The sequence below is a fragment of the Schistocerca piceifrons genome, chromosome 2, assembly GCF_021461385.2.
Source record: "Schistocerca piceifrons isolate TAMUIC-IGC-003096 chromosome 2, iqSchPice1.1, whole genome shotgun sequence".
NCBI lineage: Eukaryota > Metazoa > Arthropoda > Insecta > Orthoptera > Acrididae > Schistocerca > Schistocerca piceifrons.
Window position 1 is genome coordinate 1,107,025,188 of NC_060139.1, and position 21,040 is coordinate 1,107,046,227.

Below are 21,040 nucleotides of genomic sequence, written 5' to 3' on the forward strand. Positions count from 1 at the left end.
TGGCCCTGGTTTTGCGGTGGTCGGTTGTAACTTCCTGACATGTTCTGTGACGAACCTGGGTTGGCGTTCCATTGTGGCACTGTATTTTGTTGCACTGTGGTGTCGGTTCATTACAACCACGCCACTGGTTTCGGTTGTTTCGCCATTGCGGATTGCCGTTACCATTATATCCATTACTCATGCGTCCATCATGATGTCTTTTTGACGATTATAACCGTTGCCGTTATAACCATTGCCATTGTTTGTGCCTCGATTCTGTTGCCGGTGCTCTTGCCTATTCCCGTTACCATTTGGTACTAAGTTACTATCGTTACTGTGGCTGCTATTTGTAATCGGCTTTTTGTTGATTACAGCCTCCATGGTTCCACTTGTTTTCGGTTTTCATATCTTCGATCAATAAGTCAACAGAATCCACTATTTCTATATCGTATTCCGGCACATTGATGAAATATCTTTTAATTTCACTGGGCAACTTCATTTTTATCAATCTGATTATGTCACGATCGGACATGGGCTCGTTCCAGTACCTGGTTTTGTTTATATACTTTTCGAAATATTTGCGTAACGTTCCCATCTTAGGATTGCACATTTCTGGACTGTACAACTCCTTTCGTAGTCTTTCTTGGACGCTATCGGACCAGAATTTTTGCGAGAATGCACCTTCAAACTGTTGCATCGTTAGACATTTTTCGGACACGTCGGTGGCCCACAGTGCCGCGTCACCTTGAATAAAGGAGACCACGAACTGTATTCTTTGTCTTTCCGTCCATGTCCTGGGAAACACATCCCTGAAGCTCTTAATAAATACAACAGGGTGGACATTTCATTTTTCGCTATTGAAGGGTTGGAATGTCCTGTGTTTTATTACATTGTCCTCTGTTTTGCACATCTGATTGCTACATTCTGGACATTCATCACTTCATGATGTGCGCTGCACGGTATCGCATGTTGTTCGTGCTCATAATTCGCATTAGGTTGGGGTTGCGCACTCGCACCCTGCCTACCATCAGCGTTATTATAGTAATCAGTGCGCGGAGTTGGATTCATGATCTGTCCACCACTGTTTACATTGCTTTCCAACGCAGACAGTCTCTGCGCGACCTCCTGTTGCCAATTTGGCAACTCCGCAGTCACACGGGTTTTGATCTGTGTTAATTCGGCACGTAGTGCGGCAGCACTAGCGTCAATATTTACACTCGCGACCGCAGTCGCTTGTTCTACAGCTGTTTTTACGTCGCTTTCAATCTTTGCAGATATCTCGCGATCCGTTACTTCTAGCCATTCATTGAATTCTTTGTCGACTTTTTGAGCTTGCATTTCCAAATATGCATCAATACTTTTCCGTGCATCTATCTCCACATTATCTACGCGGTTGGTTAAAGTCTGGACACTATCTTCAAGCCTAGCCTGCGATATCTGTAATTTTTGCATTTCGCCGGCTAAGCATTGCACAAGATCGGGTATTTCTTTGCACGCGTCCCGCATCTCGGCAAGTTCGCTTTGGATACTGTCTAGTTTTGCTTCACTGCGCTGCTCTTGCTCAATGAGCTTTTGCGTTAATTTTTTCTCCTGCTCATGCAGCATCTGAGCCAGTTTTTCGTCTCTTTGTTTTTCCCTCTGTTCTGACATTCTTTCTTTTTCCCTTTCTTTCTGTTCTCTTTGTTGCTCTTGCTCATAGAGCATCTGAGCCAGTTTCTGATCTCTTTCCCTATCTCTTTCTTCTAACCTGCGCAGAAATTCTGCAAATGGGTCTGCAATCGGTGAGCATACTGGTGCCCCGCTTAATCTAGCACTCGATTGTCCCCCCTGCCCAGGCAGTGGAGTTGTTACTCTATTCCCAATCTAATCTGCTGTGGAGCGTAATTCACCGTCCACAGATTCTCGCTCCCCACTCCGGAAATTGTGTTATCCGAGGCGGTGGCTTGGGATTTGTTTACGTATTGCAAATGATCCTCACTTTCCATATTAACAGAATTTTGTTCTTCTGGTACGGATGCTTTAGGTTGTCCTATCTTACCCATACTAAATTCACTTTAAGCCACTGACGAATCTTTAACACTGGTACACACACGATTAATTATCCCCTCCAAAAATAAACACATAAATACACAGAACACCGAAGGTATCTCATGTGCACATGGGTTCGATATTCCGCACAGAGCTACACAGGATGCTTGCACAATAGGCCTTACCTTACTTATTTTTCTTTCTCGCAATCCTTTTTCTTTTCTACACTTTTTCCTCTCCAGATCTCCTCAGGGTGTGGTTTTGTTGTTGTACATGTAAAAGAATTCATATAAGTATTAATATTTTACAACAATTAGACACATACATAATTACATTCAGTACAATAGAATCACATTAATCGGGCCCCAAAGTTGCGGCGCCAATCTCGCGTCCGTCGGCCGTCGTAATTTAATATATTGTTATGGTTATTATTATTTTTTGATTGTTGCCGACTTACGTGGTGGGCCTTAATAAAAATGATATTCCATTTAATTTTGATTTTACGACTAAATGCTTTCCTGAAGTTCTCCTTTTTAACAATATTAATTTCAAATTATTTGTTACGTTAATGAATGTTAGACTCGCTGAATCTTAAAACATGAGCATATAAGTTGTACAATGTAATAAACTTTTCATATTAATTTCCTCGGCTAGTCAGTTCACCTTACAGCATAAGATCTTTAGTTATTAATTACAATTGCGGCCCACACACGCACGAGAGTATTTTTCTTACCTCCGTTAACCTTTGTATTGTAGTCAGAGTCCTGGCTCTGGGTCTCGGCTATGGTACTGAAAATAAGAATCTTAAAGCTAAGTATTTTCTGCAACGTCGGGCGGCTGTGGAGAAAAATTAATATTATGTTAATAGCGGGCGTGTTTTCCGCTTGCGCTAATTTTTCATAAGTTAATATCGCCACATAATGGCGTCGTTGGCTGCATCGGCCGCTGTGATTGTTGAACTGTAAATTACTTGAATGCAGGTTAATTCAAGGAAGGCGGACATGAAATCGGGATCACCTCTTACAAATTAAAAGTGCACAATAATATTAAATTAGTATATTATATGCTTAACTCATACAAATATGCTTACATTTGCCAGCACTCGAAAGATGTCCGTCGATACACAATAAAGACAAGAGAAGAAGTGAAGTCGATTAAAAAAATTAACAAAAGAGCGTAACTTGTCGTCTCTTTAGATCATATTGTCATAAATTATTTCTTTTCATTGCATTTCCTTGCATTTCTCGACAGAGAAATTACTGTTTTACGGCTACATGATAAAAATATATTATTCAATTTTTTAATATCTTTTCTTGATAAATACTGTTTTTTAAGTCTTTTCGTAATATAGCACTGGGGACGCTATACTTCTGATGATAAGTGTTAGCATTGTGGTTACTATGTTCCCTCCTTTTGTGATTATTACAGTGCCAATTTTGATTACTACCTCTTTCAAAATTTGTGTGCCTATTGTGGTTGTATTTCCCTGTTTTTTCCCCCAAAACTCTATTTAATTTATCTGCATATTTCAAAAACTGATGTTTCATGTCATTCAACTTGACCCCACTCGAGCATCTAACCTCTCAATTTTTTGTTTATATCATTTAGTTGAGCTGTATTTTTACCAATACAATCAAATAACTCTCTTATTGAATGGCCAAATTCTATGAACTGGTTCTTACTATCTTGTTTGTGATTTTCATGTTGCTCATTAATTTTTGCAAATTGGTCATTGTTATCTTTAGTATGTTGATTACTCATTTTTATTAACAATCCTAACATGGTACTTATGTCATTATTATTCTCTTGTCATTATTATTCTCTTGTTTTAATAATGTACATGATTCATCAGTGTCTTTTTCCTGTTCTACTGCTTCATCAATAAAGCTTTCCTGTTGATGTTTCACTATTTAAGTCTGCCTTACCTGTATTACCCTCCCCCCCCCCCCCACTGTTTACGATTCCTGTTCAGTAACTGTCATTTTTAATGATTGTGTAGCAAGACACTTCACCACTAAATGAAAAGCAAAAAAATAAAGATAATATTTCCAATACTTAGCTTTGTTGATGGATGTCGATTTTGTTAATTGTTCATCTCACTTTTTATTTTTCATCCCTTTCTTTTTGATGATTGCAAACATCTTTTGCTGTTATTCTTGCTGTTTTGTAGCTGTAAGTCATACTTGGCTGATTGTTCATATAAAATGTTCATAATATACGCATATTTAATCTGCAACAAGAAGATAGTCCAACACAGAATTCACATTTCAGTTTTAGAAAATCCCTGACAACGCCAAAATATTCTGACCATCACTGCCCTCTTATAACCCAAAATCGATTTATTAATTTTGAAGTAGGTTTAAATTTGGGTGGCTGGTCACATTTTCACAGCACTCGGTACGCTGAAACAGTGACACTGCAGAGAGAGGTAACAATGGTAGAATTTAGATAAACAGTTTTTATAGTACTCATCTGATATTGTTCTTCATTGTTAAAAGTTGTAGGCTCATAGTCCATTCTGAAATGCAATGTTTTATACTAGTATAGTGGATGCTCAGCTTCATTTTCTTAAATAACATGAACACTGCAGATTTTCTGTTGTCGAAACGATATATTTTTAATCATCTCGCTTCACAATACAAATGAACATCAACTACCACATGAACACAACACAGATTATTTGTACTCCATACTCACACACCAAACTTGTACTGTACTAGAACAATGATTTATGTGTAACAACATGTAGCAAAGAAAAAAATATCAATCTATTCGTGCAAAATTATCTATCTGTCTATTCATGCAAAATTATCTTTGAAAAATACACTACAAAAACAAAGTACAAATAATTGTTTATCGTTGCTTATCTTTTGAAGGAGTCCATAATCATCACAGTAATTACATAAAGTGTTTATATGTGTTGAAGTTATAGATTAGTGTTTGGTGTGTACACAAAGGTCATAAGAACAATGACACCAATACCAGTGCCTTTATTCTAGCTTCTGAGCGGAAAAGGTCACGGTTATGTGTTATCAGTGTGATGTGAAGCTTTACATCCCGCCACCCGTGAAGTGCTTCTGGTGCTTGTGTTTTGAGCACGTCTTCCCGATGTATGATGGACCATCTGTGTGGTGACTGTGGACACCCGCTCCATTAAAGTATCCCTATGTTCTGCCATTTGTGTTTGGTAATTGTCGTGACAGTCGCTCCCATATGCACCAGAGTGCCCTGATTATAAGAAAGTGGATTGTTTATTGTGAAAAATTTGACTGACTTCATTCTGTGTCAATGACTTCTACTTTTACCTCTGTTACATCATTCCCACCTTCTCCCTCTTCTTCACCCCAGTGCCCTCCCCCCCCCCCCCCCCACCAGGTGGCACTCCCCATCCGCGGCTGTAGAAGTGCGCTCTTTCTTTGGAGCCCAGTGGTGATGGGGCTCCTTCCCACGACCCCTCCCCCCTGTGTCTCTAAGCCGGAAGCTGTGTAGGTGCATGATGAAGGACCCCTGTATACCGTAAAGTTAATGTCTGTTTTTTTTAAAAAATAATAAATAAATAAATAAATCGATCGATCATAAGCATTGGCAAAGACGTTAATTGTCAATGCGCGGTGGGGTACAGACAAACGAAGGGGCTTTCATTCAATTATTTGTAGGCTATACGATTTCGATTTTTAGACAGGCTCTCTTGTATGTAGAAGTTTCTGTTACGCTGTACTTTTTCCAAATAAGAGAAGCCTTAATGACAGTGTTAAGCATTTTCATTAAATTGAAATAGAACCAAGTCAAGAAAAATTCCTTCATATTTTGCATCATCTAGGGAGTCACTGGTGTTCCCTGCAGTCGGCATCCTGCATCTACAATTGAAATGGAGGAAAAGAAGTCCACGGTCATATTTTCTTAAAATTGACAGAAGGAGAAGCTTTCAGAAGACGATATATATTTGTACTAGTATTCTCTCTTCATTGCGAGCGAAAGGACAATTACCGATCAATTTCTTTCATTCCCTCTTTTAAAATTTATTAAATTATTTTTTTATTATGTTACAACTGGCGACCTAAGTGGCACGACTTCAGGACACCAGTTGTGAGTAGGGTTTGTTAAATATTGTTATCGTAAGAAATTTCTATGTCATTGTTTATTAGTCATAAAAACTAATTGTCTGTATTTTCTGTTCACATGAATCAAAAGGGGAGCAAGTAATGCAAAAACTCAAAATTTAGGAGAAAAATTTTGAAAGGAATAAGAATTGGACGCAGATTACGTATAACATTTCCATAGTAAGCTGTTTTATTCGGCGCAGCAAAGGTAGAACGGCTAGGCAAGTGGCTTGAATGGTTACTCTTGGTAGGGCCTCTTTTGATGTAGATACAAACCATTTCCTCATTATTTCCTTCCTTGAGTTTTACTGGCGAAAAATTTACAGAAATTTTTCAGTGTGATATACACTTTAGAGTGTAGTGGGAAGAGAATTAGAGTCTAGGATACGGGATTGCCAAGTGAGTAAATAATTTCTATTTTTAGTATGAATTTTCGTATTTATGTTAAATTCGGCCTATCAATTCTGTCTCCTTGCTATACTACGACTCTCGGATTTGTCCTCGAGTGTGAGGAGAGATAGGAGCTGGCTGGAACGCAACCGGCTCTGGAAGTCCAGCCTCCTGTGTTCGGCGCACAGTTGGAATTGCCTTGCGAGTATAACTTTCATTACAATTTCTTCTTCTTCTTCTATATTAGCCATTCAAAATTTTTTCTTATTTGATGCTTCTTTTTTTTCTAGATGACCTAAAGTAAATTCAAATTCAGTTGGAGGCAGAACTAGGCACTGTTCCACGTAGCATTGCTGCTGCAGTAGATAATTGTTTTCAGCCTCCAGCTGTACATAACCGACAACAGTACCCACATAAGTATGGAGAAAAATATTCATGTGTGATCCTCCAATGTAACTCGGCATTCATAATAAATAAAATTATGTCTCATCCTGTTACAGGAACAGCTCTACACGACTTGGATTTGCTGAACAGGCAGCTGGAGTCTGTTCATCAACAGATGCAGGAAAAGCCTCTAGCAAATAATGAGATGGCCAAGCAGCATACTTGTAAGTTAAAAAAAAAGATTGTCTATCTCTAATAGTAGTGCTAGTAGTAGTAGTGGTAGTAGTAGTATAGAAAGTTTTTTCTCCAACAAATCGGATATATATATTGTTTATTTTTGTTGTTCTAGGTGAGGACCAACAAAATCGATCATACCTCTCTCTCCTTCACGATAATTATGATGATTTTTTGAGGGTGCTGTGGAATCACCTGATGAATTGTATATGCCCTGCAGCCAGAGCTAAGAAAACTAATTATTCACTCTGCTTATAACCATGTGATCGTCAGAATTCATTCTTCCACCGCACCAGCAGCGGTAAACAGTGTACTTAACTACTATTTATTTTACCTCTACTTGTTCTTCTACAGCGTGGCGCGCGTACTCGTGGCGGCTGAACCCAGCCACATCATCGCCCTGGCATCCACGGGCCGCCCTTCACAGCAGCGTCTTCTCCTGCGCCGTCATGTGAGGTACAGTACGCACCCCTGTCCACCTCGCCAACTCCATCGAATAGTTCTAGTTGCAGTATTAGTAATAGAGAAGATTATGTGGCTAGTTGCAGTTCCCTCCCCCGTCCCTTTAGTGAAGGTCATCAGGTCAGTGATACCATATGGCAGGAGGGTACAGCGACCCTATTGGATTTCTTACCGCATGCCTTCTTGTCATGGAAACAGAACTCCTCAAGGTAGTCAATGATCCGCAGTATCCCGCCATTAAATGCAGTACTTTGGTTTGCATTGAATTATCACACCCCCCATAGTTGAGTCTGGTGTTGAAGAGACGAGTATTCATTATCTCTGGGAGGAAAATGGCGTGACAACGCGGAGTACATCAATCGCTGAGTGGTTTCATAAATCCACCTTAAATGCTGTATTGGGCTGGTTTTCTGAGATGGAAGTGAAAGGCTCAGCTAAGGCACTCAGCAGAATTCTACACTTGAACATCCAAACATATGTCTAAGATCCGGTAAATGGGTGGTCTAGCTATATCATGCTCCCTAAAGATATAGCTAACAAGAGGGAATGTATTAATGTCGAAAATAGAAAGGATCAGGCTTGTTTTGCATGGTCAATCCCGGCTTGCGAAAGAGAGTACAATTACAGAGATCATCCTGAGCGTCCCAGTAGACACCATGTAGGTGGAAATATACATTCATGTTATAACTTTGATGTTATAGAGTTCCCAGTCAAGATCCAGGACATACCTAAATTTGAGGCGCAGAATATTGGCATATCAGTTCACGTTTATGGCCTGGAGAAGAAAAGCAAGTCAGATGAGCAGAACAAGCATATCATCATGGGCCCCCTCCAGTTCTCAAAACTTACAGGTGAGCGTGAGCTGCATGAAAACATGTTACTTTCTCTCAAGGTGATAATTATCACAATGTTTGGATCAAAGACATGTCCCGACTCCTTTTCAATCAGTTGTCAAAAAAAGAACATAAAAAGCGTATTTGCTTAAGATGTCTCTATATTTCTCCTCAGACAAGTTATTAGCTGCACATCTAGTAGACTGCACCCCCAAGGATCCGGTATGTGTTATTATGCCTAATGAGGAAAACAAATTCATAAAGTTTAAGAATGCTCATCACCAGCAGCGATGCCCGTTTGTAGCATACACCAACTTTGAATGCCTCCTCAATCCTGTGGCACGCTGTAAAGAAAAACATGTACTATATGCGGCAGCATACCAAATTGTATCCTCATATGATTCCAGTCTTAACCACTACAAATCTTATGTCGGGGACAGCCCTGCAATTTGTTGCACACTGAGCTTGAAAAACTTTCATGGGGGGTTGATAAACTTTACAGTGGCAACGTTCCCATGACCAAATCGAAGGAGAATGAATATTTGTATCATAATGCGATTCATTACCATATTAATGGGATGCTTGTAGATAGAAAAGCAGAAACTCCTAATAGGGACCACTGTCATCTTACGGGTAAGTTCCGTGGTGCAGCTCACTACGCTTGCAATTTGAAGTACCAGCTACCTAGGCACATACCTGTCTTCTTCCACAATTTAAGTGGGTATGACGCTCACTTTCTAGTTGAGCACTTGGCTGATTTCGGTTTGGAGAAAGATCAGGTCAGTAATGCTGAGAGCGCGGAGAAGTATATTTCATTCTCATGAATGACACCGAGAATTATGCTCTGCTTCCTTGATATGCTACGTTTTAAGCAGGCACCACTCATTGAAACTCTGCCTCGGGGGACATGCATATCACTTGAGCTGCGTTTCCCGACGAGAAAAAGTTTCAACTTGTGACTAGGAAGGGGCTTTCCCATATGAGTATGTGAATAGTGTGGCAAAACTCAACGAAGCCAGGCTATCCGACATAACTGCATTCTCCAGCAAGCTTACAGGCGATGTCATAACGAGTGCAGAGTATGAGCATGCCATGAATGTATGGCGGGAATTCAATATTTCCACTTTAGGAGAGTATGCATGGCTTCACATAGACACAGATGTGCGCTTCCTTGTGGACGTTTTCGAGAAATTCCAGAGTCTGTCATCGGGGTTGTCTTGGGACGTAATGCTCAAGAAAACGAAGTGCAGCATCGAATTATTGACTGATGCTGACATGCATCTTTTCTTTGGGCGATGGATCCCTAGGGGACTTTGCCAACATGTCCATAGGCATGCATAGACAAATAACCCACAGATGGGTGACAGGTTCAACACATCCCTTGATCCAAGTTATATAATGTATTTCAGTGTGAATAACTTATACAGGCACGCCATGCAGCAATCACTACCGATTGGCGAGTTTCGATGGGTGTCCAAAGACGAATGCAAGAGATTAGGTGGAAAAATCATGCGGGGTTTGGCAGCTGATTCTGAAGTAGGGTATGTGGTAGAGGCAGAACTCGCATACCGTATTAGTTTGCATGATGTGCATACTGATTTGCTGCTGTGTCCAGAGCAACTAGTTCTGCAAGGAGGCTCCACGCCAAAACTGGTGACAACACTGGGGGATAAGTGGAGATACAGTATTCATTATCGTAACATCCAGCAATGCCTCAGCTTGAGTATGGACCTGGTTAGAATTACCCGGGCTATCTCCTTCAAGCAGTACCCGTGGTTGAAGGAGTATATTGATTTGAATACGAGGCAGAGAGCTTCTGAGGACGTGTGAAAGGTTTTTATAAATTAATGAATAATTCAATTTTCGGTAAAACAATGGAGAATTTGGGGGAATGGCATGAAGTTTTGATTAGAACTGAATGGAATGGACGTAATGGCGTAAGAAAGGGCACTTCCAGACCAAATTTTAAGCAGGTCACCATATTCAATTAGAACTTTGTTGCTGTGGAGATGGGGAAGACTGCAGTAGAGTTTATGAAACCTATTTATGTGGGGATGTGCATACTAGAGCTATCCAAACTTCACGTGTACTGCTTTCATTATGAGTTTGCGAAAACTCATTTTGCAGATACTAAATTATTTTATGTGGATACAGATAGCTTCAGCTATTGGGTGAAGAACTGCAAATCCATATGAAGTAAAGGTGCCACGGTAATGAATTCGACACTTCCTCATACACAGCTGATAATCATTATGCTATAATTCTGCAGAACAAGAAGGTTATTGGTCTTATGAAGGACGAGTCAAATGGATGGCTGATTGTGGAGTTTGTTGGTCTATGCTCAAAACTGTATGCATATCCTACATTGGAAGGTGCCACCAGATGCGGGCTAAGGGTGTGCATCATATGACATCGAGAGCCCTCTCTATCGAAAACTATTTGCAGTGCCTGTACAGTGGTGTTCACAGTGCTGCACTGTAACCACCACTTACGGTACGGCAGACCAGTATTCGATCGAGAGGACAAGAGGTGTACACTGTGTTGCAGTCTAAAATCGATCTGTCACCTCATGACGATAAAAGGGTCATTTGTGATGACAGGATTGAAACTCGCCCATCCTCATACTACTCACTTGTAGCGAGAGAAAGGGTGGGGGACTCTGAGTGATAGTGAGTGACTGAGAGAGAGAGAGAGAGAGAGAGAGAGAGAGAGAGACTGCAGAGTAGTAGTATGACCCTTTTATCATAGTGTAATTAATTTTGTGTGTTTGTGTGTGTGTTGTGTAAATATATTTGTGTATTATGTACATGTGAATATATATAGAGGGAGAGAATGTGTGGAAAAGAGAGGATAAAACGAAAAAAATAACAAAATTTATGTTTATATGTGTACATCATGTGTATGAAATGTAGAAAAAAGCAGAAACAAAAAAAATTAATAAGAAACAAATATATATATATATATATATATATATATATATATATATATATACTGTTTTGTTCATACGCAACATATGTGTAGCTGGGATATATATACACTCCTGGAAATGGAAAAAAGAACACATTGACACCGGTGTGTCAGACCCACCATACTTGCTCCGGACACTGCGAGAGGGCTGTACAAGCAATGATCACACGCACGGCACAGCGGACACACCAGGAACCGCGGTGTTGGCCGTCGAATGGCGCTAGCTGCGCAGCATTTGTGCACCGCCGCCGTCAGTGTCAGCCAGTTTGCCGTGGCATACGGAGCTCCATCGCAGTCTTTAACACTGGTAGCATGCCGCGACAGCGTGGACGTGAACCGTATGTGCAGTTGACGGACTTTGAGCGAGGGCGTATAGTGGGCATGCGGGAGGCCGGGTGGACGTACCGCCGAATTGCTCAACACGTGGGGCGTGAGGTCTCCACAGCACATCGATGTTGTCGCCAGTGGTCGGCGGAAGGTGCACGTGCCCGTCGACCTGCGACCGGACCGCAGCGACGCACGGATGCACGCCAAGACTGTAGGATCCTACGCAGTGCCGTAGGGGACTGCACCGCTACTTCCCAGCAAATTAGGGACACTGTTGCTCCTGGGGTATCTGCGAGGACCATTCGCAACCGTCTCCATGAAGCTGGGCTACGGTCCCGCACACCGTTAGGCCGTCTTCCGCTCACGCCCCAACATCGTGCAGCCCGCCTCCAGTGGTGTCGCGACAGGCGTGAATGGAGGGACGAATGGAGACGTGTCGTCTTCAGCGATGAGAGTCGCTTCTGCCTTGGTGCCAATGATGGCCGTATGCGTGTTTGGCGCCGTGCAGGTGAGCGCCACAATCAGGACTGCATACGACCGAGGCACACAGGGCCAACACCCGGCCTCATGGTGTGGGGAGCGATCTTCTACACTGGCCGTACACCACTGGTGATCGTCAAGGGGACACTGAATAGTGCACGGTACATCCAAACTGTCATCGAACCCATCGTTCTACCATTCCTAGACCGGCAAGGGAACTTGCTGTTCCAACAGGACAATGCACGTCCGCATGTATCCCGTGCCACCCAACGTGCTCTAGAAGGTGTAAGTCAACTACCCTGGCCAGCAAGATCTCCGGATCTGTCCCCCATTGAGCATGTTTGGGACTGGATGAAGCGTCGTCTCACGCGGTCTGCACGTCCAGCACGAACGCTGGTCCAACTGAGGCGCCAGGTGGAAATGGCATGGCAAGCCGTTCCACAGGACTACATCCAGCATCTCTACAATCGTCTCCATGGGAGAATAGCAGCCTGCATTGCTGCGAAAGGTGGATATACACTGTACTAGTGCTGACATTGTGCATGCTCTGTTGCCTGTGTCTATGTGCCTGTGGTTCTGTCAGTGTGATCATGTGATGTATCTGACCCCAGGAATGTGTCAATAAAGTTTCCCCTTCCTGGGACAATGAATTCACGGTGTTCTTATTTCAATTTCCAGGAGTGTATATATACGCACCATGAGGGTGCTTTAAATAGAATAGCTTTTAAGTTTTTTACCAGTCGCTAGCCATCCAAGTCAGAATAGTTTTTACACATATACAGAGGTGTGTAGGTGTTCGAAATGGTCACCATTAACATCCACACACAAATGATGCCACCGAACTGCAGCACGAACTACTGACTGCAACGTGTTCAGTTGGATATTTGGGCATGATCGTACAATGGATTCTCAAAGTTCATCCAATGAGCGTGGCTTTTGTCGATAACCGACGTCCTTTAGTGTTCCCCACAGGTAAAAGTCCAGAGGAGTTAGGTCTGGGGAACGTGATGGATACTCCACAGCACCTCTACGGCCTATCCATCTTCCTGGTAGATTTTCGTCGAGATACGCCTTAACACGATTTTGGTAGTGGGCTGGGGCACCGTCTTGTTGTAAGTAAACTCTTCCGTCTCCGTACGAGTCTCGGATGGCAGGTAAAATGCATAAGCTTCTGAAGGTAGCCGGCACGGTAGCTCAGCGTGTTTGGTCAGAGAGCCGGTTGGCCTCTGTAATAAAAAACTGAGGGGAAGGATCAACCACCGAACTTGAATAGGATGTCTTGCGACGTCTGCAACGACCAAACACAACTATCAATAACGAACAAAATGAAAAAAAGAAGGTACAACTCACTGGTAACTGTGCCGTCAACGAAGAATGGCCCAAACAAGCCTGGTAAATTCGTGGCTTTGTCTACGTGGACATTCGGATTTTCGGCGGCCCAGTAAGTGCAATTGTGGCGGTTTACTGTACCGTTGAGTTTGAACTGTGCCTCATCAGACCACATAATCATCTCTGCAAACCCTTCATCGTTTCGCACCATGTTAGTAAACCACTCACAGTACTCCATTTTACGATCTGGGTCGTCCTCATTCATTGCTTGTAGCAATCGTGGGATGTAGCACTCCCACTTTGCTGTCTTCAAAATTCGCCGAACACTTGAGCGACTCACTCCAGTTCCACGGGCGCACTGTCTCACAGACTTCTGTGGTGAGCGAGTGAATTGTTTGTTGTAACACACGACGGGAGTTATCTGGACTTGTTACTGTTACAGGTCGTCCAGATCGTTGTTTGTGTAAATCTTTAACACAGCCTTCGGCTTCAAATTTGTCTCAAATGCGACGAATCGTTAAATGTGTTGGTGGCTCTGTTTGATACTCATTTCGCCATTGCCGTTGAACTTCATTAATGTTTTCGTGCTTAAAATACCACTTGAAAACTGACTTCCTTTCATCGAATGTAAGCCTTGCGCCAGCCATGTTTACTCTAGCAACTAGGTGCAGCTAAAAACAAAGCACTGACTATCTGGCGACTGTTATCTGACAAAACAAAACAACGCAATACAACGCTTGTGTGGCAATTGTCGGAACTACAAACTATTACACTGCCAACTAGTCTGTCAATTAGTTTGCCAGTTATGGACTTTTAAAGAGTGGATACATTTTTCTGGACTCCTCTGTACATAGCTCACAGTCCATCAGAATTGTTATTGTACAAACATTTCCTATTGTGGACTCTTGAAATTAGATTCTAAGTGTGCGGAGTCCATCAGATTAATTGTAAAAGCTATGCTACTGCGGCTGTCGAATTTAGCTATAGTAGTAAAGAAAGTATCCCTGCTTTAGTTTTTAGCATAGATTTGTAAAAAGAAAAAATTCTACCAGTGTCACTGTTGTAGCGTGTAAGATAAAAATATTTCTGCATTGGAACAGCAGAGTCAATTTGTACCTCAAGTATACTACATTGTACCTCAAGAATACTAAATTGTACATCAACAATACTATATTGTAGTATTTGTGTGAACTGAATAAAACAAGAAAAAAATTAGTTATCATACATCTTTGTTGTTATTTACAAAAATAAACCTTATCCCTATTGCATTATATAAAGGCTGTGCATGTCTCAAATGACATTAGTTTTGCTGAAGACGAGTGCTATTAAGGAGGTGAAGTTTAACATGGAAGATAACAAAATATATAGAATGGTTACATGGAATTACGCCTATCATGCAGCACAGATTGTGTTATGGGAGCAGGAGGCTTCCAAAGATATATAGCAGACATCTCTAAAATTATATCTCCTGTGCTTGAAAAAATGCACAGGCATAGCATGTGGTTAAAAAACTGTAAATTGTCACAGCAGGAACATGCCTAGAAAAAAGAATACAGAGGTTGTGAGGCAAAAATTGATTTATTTTTCATCCAAATTAAAAGTAATTTTACATTTTCATAAGCAGATACAGCATCACTTTTTATACATGTTCTTGAGTCGATAGAGAGAAGCACACCCATAGATTCCAGGTCTTGAATAGCAGCAAACTTAAAGATTTGACGCATCCATGAGATCTTCTCCTTCCCCTTCACGTAGAGGATTGTATCTGTGTGATCGAATAATGTAAGCACAGTAACCATATCTTTATAGTGTTTGCCAGGATCATCCCAATGAATTCCATGGTAGAAACGTGTTAACCACTTTGCACTCTTTCGTGTCTTAGCACACCTCTCATACCTGAAAGGCCTTGGTGATGCAAAGTTTGCTGAGAATGTCTCTATTATTCCAGCATCTCGTGTGTACGCTACAAACGCAACATCTTTAAATATGAATTGCCTAAGGTCACCATCATAGAAACCCTGAGCGTTCGCAATGCTGTTCACACCTTCAGACGCCATTGTGAAATGCTCAAGGTATCGTGCAGCACTTATTCATTTATATAGCTCGTTGCACAACACCGGTGAGCGGGCAGTAGTTGATCACACAGTCATGTAGAAGTAGAGCATACACGGCAGTGTGTTCTGGGAAATTTGTCGATGATTCCAGACTTAATTATCTCGTTCTGTTTCGAGCAGTCTATTACGATAATCGTTGAAAGTTCCTTGAACTTAAGCAGTCACGTCATAAGCTAGATTGTATACATTGTGATTCCACTGCAGATGTAAATTGTCATATGGGTAGAATTCTGAATTGAGGTAGACTTTGGCATTAGTTATCTTACAGTTGGCGAACATGGTGGAATCGTTTGCTATATTAGCTCTTCTATCAGTCTAACACACAAGTATTATGATTCTAGGTGTCTCTAGCTGTGATGAGGTTTTAATAACCCATGTTTGTCTGCTCGCAGTCAGTAACACTGGGTACTCGGAAACCTCCCACGAGCGAAATGTCAGTGACAGAAACGTACCGGAATTCAGAACTTTTAAAAGCTTCAAACGCTCCTCGTTGGATAAACTGATGTGAGGCATTTTCCATATTATCTTGCTGATTGTGATCACATTCTCCTCATGAGCTCCCTGAATGTATGAGTTATTGTCCGGCGCCCTCCGTGCCAGAATGAGTTCCTGTTTAGCATTCATAATAATCTCTCATTTTTAGAGGTATGCATGCAGTAAATCGCTTGTACTCTGCAACTGTTCTATCCTCCGGATCGTCTATGAGCCATCCCACATTTTGTAAACTATGCAAATCTGCAAGTGATGCAGAGATTTATGTTTTAAGGGTTGATGTTATGCCGACATTGTGTGTATGGTCGATCTCAGACCCATCGAGTGCATAGCGAATCTCTTGGGACAGGAATGCTAAAGCGTTATGTGTAAGCTTGGATCCCACTGTACTGCTGCTGTCTGTTTTCTTGAATGACCCCTCTAGAACTATGAAACTCTTGCACGGAAGCGTGAGTGCGCCTTGGTGCTGGATGACAATCCTAATTTCATCATTCCTGTTAAATGTGATTGAAGTGTAAGGTTTATGAGAGAAGTATTTCTGACGTATAATTCTCTCATCGTATTCTACCGGGCTGGTTATATTGAGTGAGTACGTCATTGCGCGGTTTCAAGTCAACTGATTTAAGAAACTCGTAGTTCGCACTTTGCTATTCAGTAGGGAAGTGGCATGCTGTGGATTGCGTGCACTTGTTTTATACCGTATGCCCATCCTGCCCTAGATGTAATTGTACAATGATTTCCTCACCATGAAGATCAACAAGTTGGTTATTCTGGTCCACAATACGCAGCTCCCAGTAGTCCAATGTTTGAGCTGTCACTGGAAGGTATATTGCATTGGCAGGGGTCTCAACAATCTTATATCCCGTTGCAACTGAGGGGAAGAATCCGTAAATAGTATGAATCAGACTGTCGTTGAGACAGGAGTTCGTTGCAATGTTACACTCGACTCGGATTGTGCTGACAGGAAGTATGTCCACAGTCTGATCTGACCTGTAAAATTTACTTGGATCCTTCTTCAAAACCTGCCCTTTTGTGAAACCCAACAGGCGCCCTATTGAACCTTTCTGGTGAAAGTCAGTCGTTGCATTTACAGTCCTTATTTCGGATTTAAGTGTATTGATGTTTGCACTTAGTTTAATACCTTTTCCAGACTGTTTGAAGACTTTGTTTAAATCGTCGATATCATATGCACCCGGTTCTATTTCCACAATATATTTTTCACCATAATATCCTGATGCCGTTTGTTGTTAGTCTCAGTGATATTTGGGATGCTGTTGTACGTCTCCAGTCCAATCAATGCAATACTCCATTCATCAATGCTCAAATCAATTGGTGGGAAGTAATTTGCACGCAATACAGATGATCGTTCTTTTAATGTCAAAGTGTACAACATTGCATTGGAACCTCAACTGATGAAGGAATGTTTAAAGCTCCTCCTTATATAGCATGCTTCTTCTTCTTTGAAAACGTCAAGACAAACATGATGCAGAGGTGCCCACAGAGGTGTATTTAAGCCATGATAGCGTTGATAATTGTAAAAACACGTCTTCTGTGAGTGAAGTATCGTTGCAATTCTTCTGGCGGTTGTAGGTCACCAAATGAGTCGAAATAGTAGACGGTATCGAAATTTTTCATAACATATGATACCAGTACCCACTTCCAGCAAACTCTAAATTCACAATGCCACATTCACCAGTTTTCCACACCGTCTTCGGTACTGTATCCCGCATAAACACACCACGGAATCTTGGTATGTTGAAATGGTTTCTAACAAACTTAAGAAGATCAGTATTTGTGAGTGGTCGATCTGGTAGGACCGCTAATGGGCTTTTTTTTATTTATTTATGAATAGACCAAGCCGTTTCCTGTGTGATTTCAAGTATAGTCCTTTTCGAATGACTGCGGCTTCCATCATGCGATTCTGTCTTCTTGCCTCTTATAACTGCGCTTGGGTGTTTTGCGCATTCTTGACTGTTGGAGCGAGAGCTGCAGCACCACCGGCGACGGAACCTACCGCCGAGAGCGCGGAGGAGGCCGGGATGAGAAAAGGAATAAAACCGCCGGATGTCTTGGGTACTGGTAGAACACGAGGTGCCTTAACCAATCCTCTTCCTCTTCCAATATCTTTATACTTCAGGGCGTTTTTAGCTGCATACATCGCTGTCAGGATACATTTCTTCAAACAGCTCTGCTTCCCACCCTTGTCCTTCTTCTCGTTTAGTGCACAACATGCAGCATTCATAAGTCGCTTGAAATTCATCACTCCTAAACCCAACTTAATTTTTCCTTGCATGGTTTTATCAACTGCAAATGCTGTGATGCCTTGACCTATACCAAAATCCTTTCTTCCCCATATCGCCTTAGCCTTAACTGCTAAAATCCTATCTGCATTGTGACGACTTGATGGATCTTTATTTGCGGCGTATGCAATGTCATGTCCCATACAAGCTTCGTCGAGCAGATTAACCCCCTTATCACCCTGTGCCGAGCGTTTCTGAAGCTATGTCCCAGCTCCACAGTAGTTATACCCAGGGATGTATAATTCCACAGGCCGTTTGTCTAGAACACCACCACTTCGTCTAATGCGTCTCCTAGCGCACATGTTATGCTACTGTGGTGGTTGTGAACTATGCGCCTCCATTATTTAGCAGATCGTTGGCATCAATCCAATTGTTTTATGTAGCAGGAAAACCAAGCCATTTGACTAGTGCTTTATTTCCACGGCGCCTTATGACTCTCGCCACGAGAAAAACATCCGGTTGTTACCTTTTCTGCAACTCCTCGGTGTAGAAGCAGCCTGCAGTTTCTTCACCTTTACTGTCCTTCAATATATAAGTTCTACGATTCGTTCTTTGCACCTTTGAAACTATAAATATCTCTGTTGACCAGTTCGGTAGGTACAATTTCTCAAATGCCGTCTTGTGTTTTGAGATACGTACCAAATCGCCTACATTAAATTTCTGTCTGCATGGATCCAGCATTTTAATGTGATAGTACACCATATCCATGAGTCCATTATCACGAACATCGATTGGTCTCATTTTTATTGTGGTATGTTTGGTTCGATTATACTGAGCAATTTCGAGGATGATATCTGTCCATTTGTATGAGCTGCGAAGGCTAAAACTTATCCACTATCGACCTTCTGTTGTTATGTTCAGACACTCCACGATACTTGCCTTCAGGAGTGTGAATGTTGAGTAGTGATGTATTCCACACCGCTGCATCACGGTCTTGAAATAACTGTTGTAGAACTCCCCACCGTGTTCGATTTGGAGATTCTCTGGGCATCGATTCGTCCCTGTCAGTAACAAACGCTCAAAAAAATCTACGACATTTCTAGCCGTTTTTGTTTTAACAGGTAATGTGCGAGCAAATTTGGGGTATTTATCAATAACCATTAAAATATATTATAATCCATTATTCTCATGTGAATATTCCCTCATATCTACAAGATCAATTGCCATAAATCATCCAAACCTTTAATCATAACATGCCTACGAGGGTATGTTTTGCGTGCTTGTTTGTGCACTTCTCGAACTACTGTCTCCATACTTATTCGATGGTACCTCTCTCTCTAAGCTCAGAGAATACTGAAAAAACCTTCATTCGAATGAGCTGTATTACAGGCAGCAGCTGATGCCATTAACAGCTGAGTCGATCTATCAGCTCGTTGGGGTCGTCATAATATATATACTGCGGGATTCGATTGTTCACTGCTTTATGTTCAATGTCAATACCATCACCTCTGCCGCTGTTGTTGTTTTCGCCTTCAAGTATTGGTTTCATAATGGTTTTATATTTCTTGTTGCTCAGGCTTTTCGCACTGTTATGTACTCCAGTCATGTGCAGTACTTCATGGTATGTTGCACTATCATTAACTGAATAATTTATAGGTTTTTTGGTAAGTCTTAGGAAAATAAGATTGATTAAGCCAGGTGTTCTCTGAAACCGCCTACACCAATCTGTATTGTGTCATCAGTTACAGTTATAATTTAAAGGTTTTTTGGTAGGTCTTAGGAAAATAAGATTCATTAAGCCAGGTGTTCTCTCAAACCACCTATCACCAATCTGTATTCTGTCATCAGTTGTGTACCGACATGTACGGTCTTCCTCTGCTAACGCTGTATGTTCTATCTATCCGACCGTGGGCGTGACGGATAATGAATTCCTCAATGGCAACACCATTATTATCACGTGTTTTTTGTTTTTGCTGAGAGCTGTCGGAGAGATTCAGTACAGGCTTAAAGGTCTCTCTTAGTGTTTGCTGTCGATCCATATGCCCTAACTTCAGCAACCGTAATTTCTCACGAACTGCTTTCCGCGCTTGAATCACTTTCTGCTTCGTTATTTATTTATTTATTTATTTGTCCATATAAATCTCTTTTTAAGTACATATATTGTACACAGGATATTGGACAGAAAACCTTTTTAGCTATTGGATTTTCAAATATCAAACATAAATTTCATAAATTTTTATCACAAATTGGATCTATACAGTTAGTAATTACAAATTTTTCAAATACTGTATATTTATAACTTATTTCTACAATTAAAGATACAAATTACATTTTTCTTGCATAAGATACTGTGAGACTGAATAGTAGCAGTTTTTCAGAAAGTAGGATGTCACAAACTTTTTAAAGCTTTGTAGTTCAGTAAGAGATTTTATATGTCTTGGTAATCTGTTGTAAAGTTTTGTTCCTGCATGATATACACCTTTTTGGAATACTGTGGTGTTACAATGATTGGCATGTATGTCACTGTCTGACCTGGTGCTGTAATCATGGACACTTTTGTTTTGAGGAAAAAGGTTTTCTTTTCTCAGTATGCTTTTGTTTTGAGGAAAAAGGTTTTCTTTTCTCAGTATGCTTTTGTTTTGAGGAAAAAGGTTTTCTTTTCTCAGTATGCTTTTTTTTGA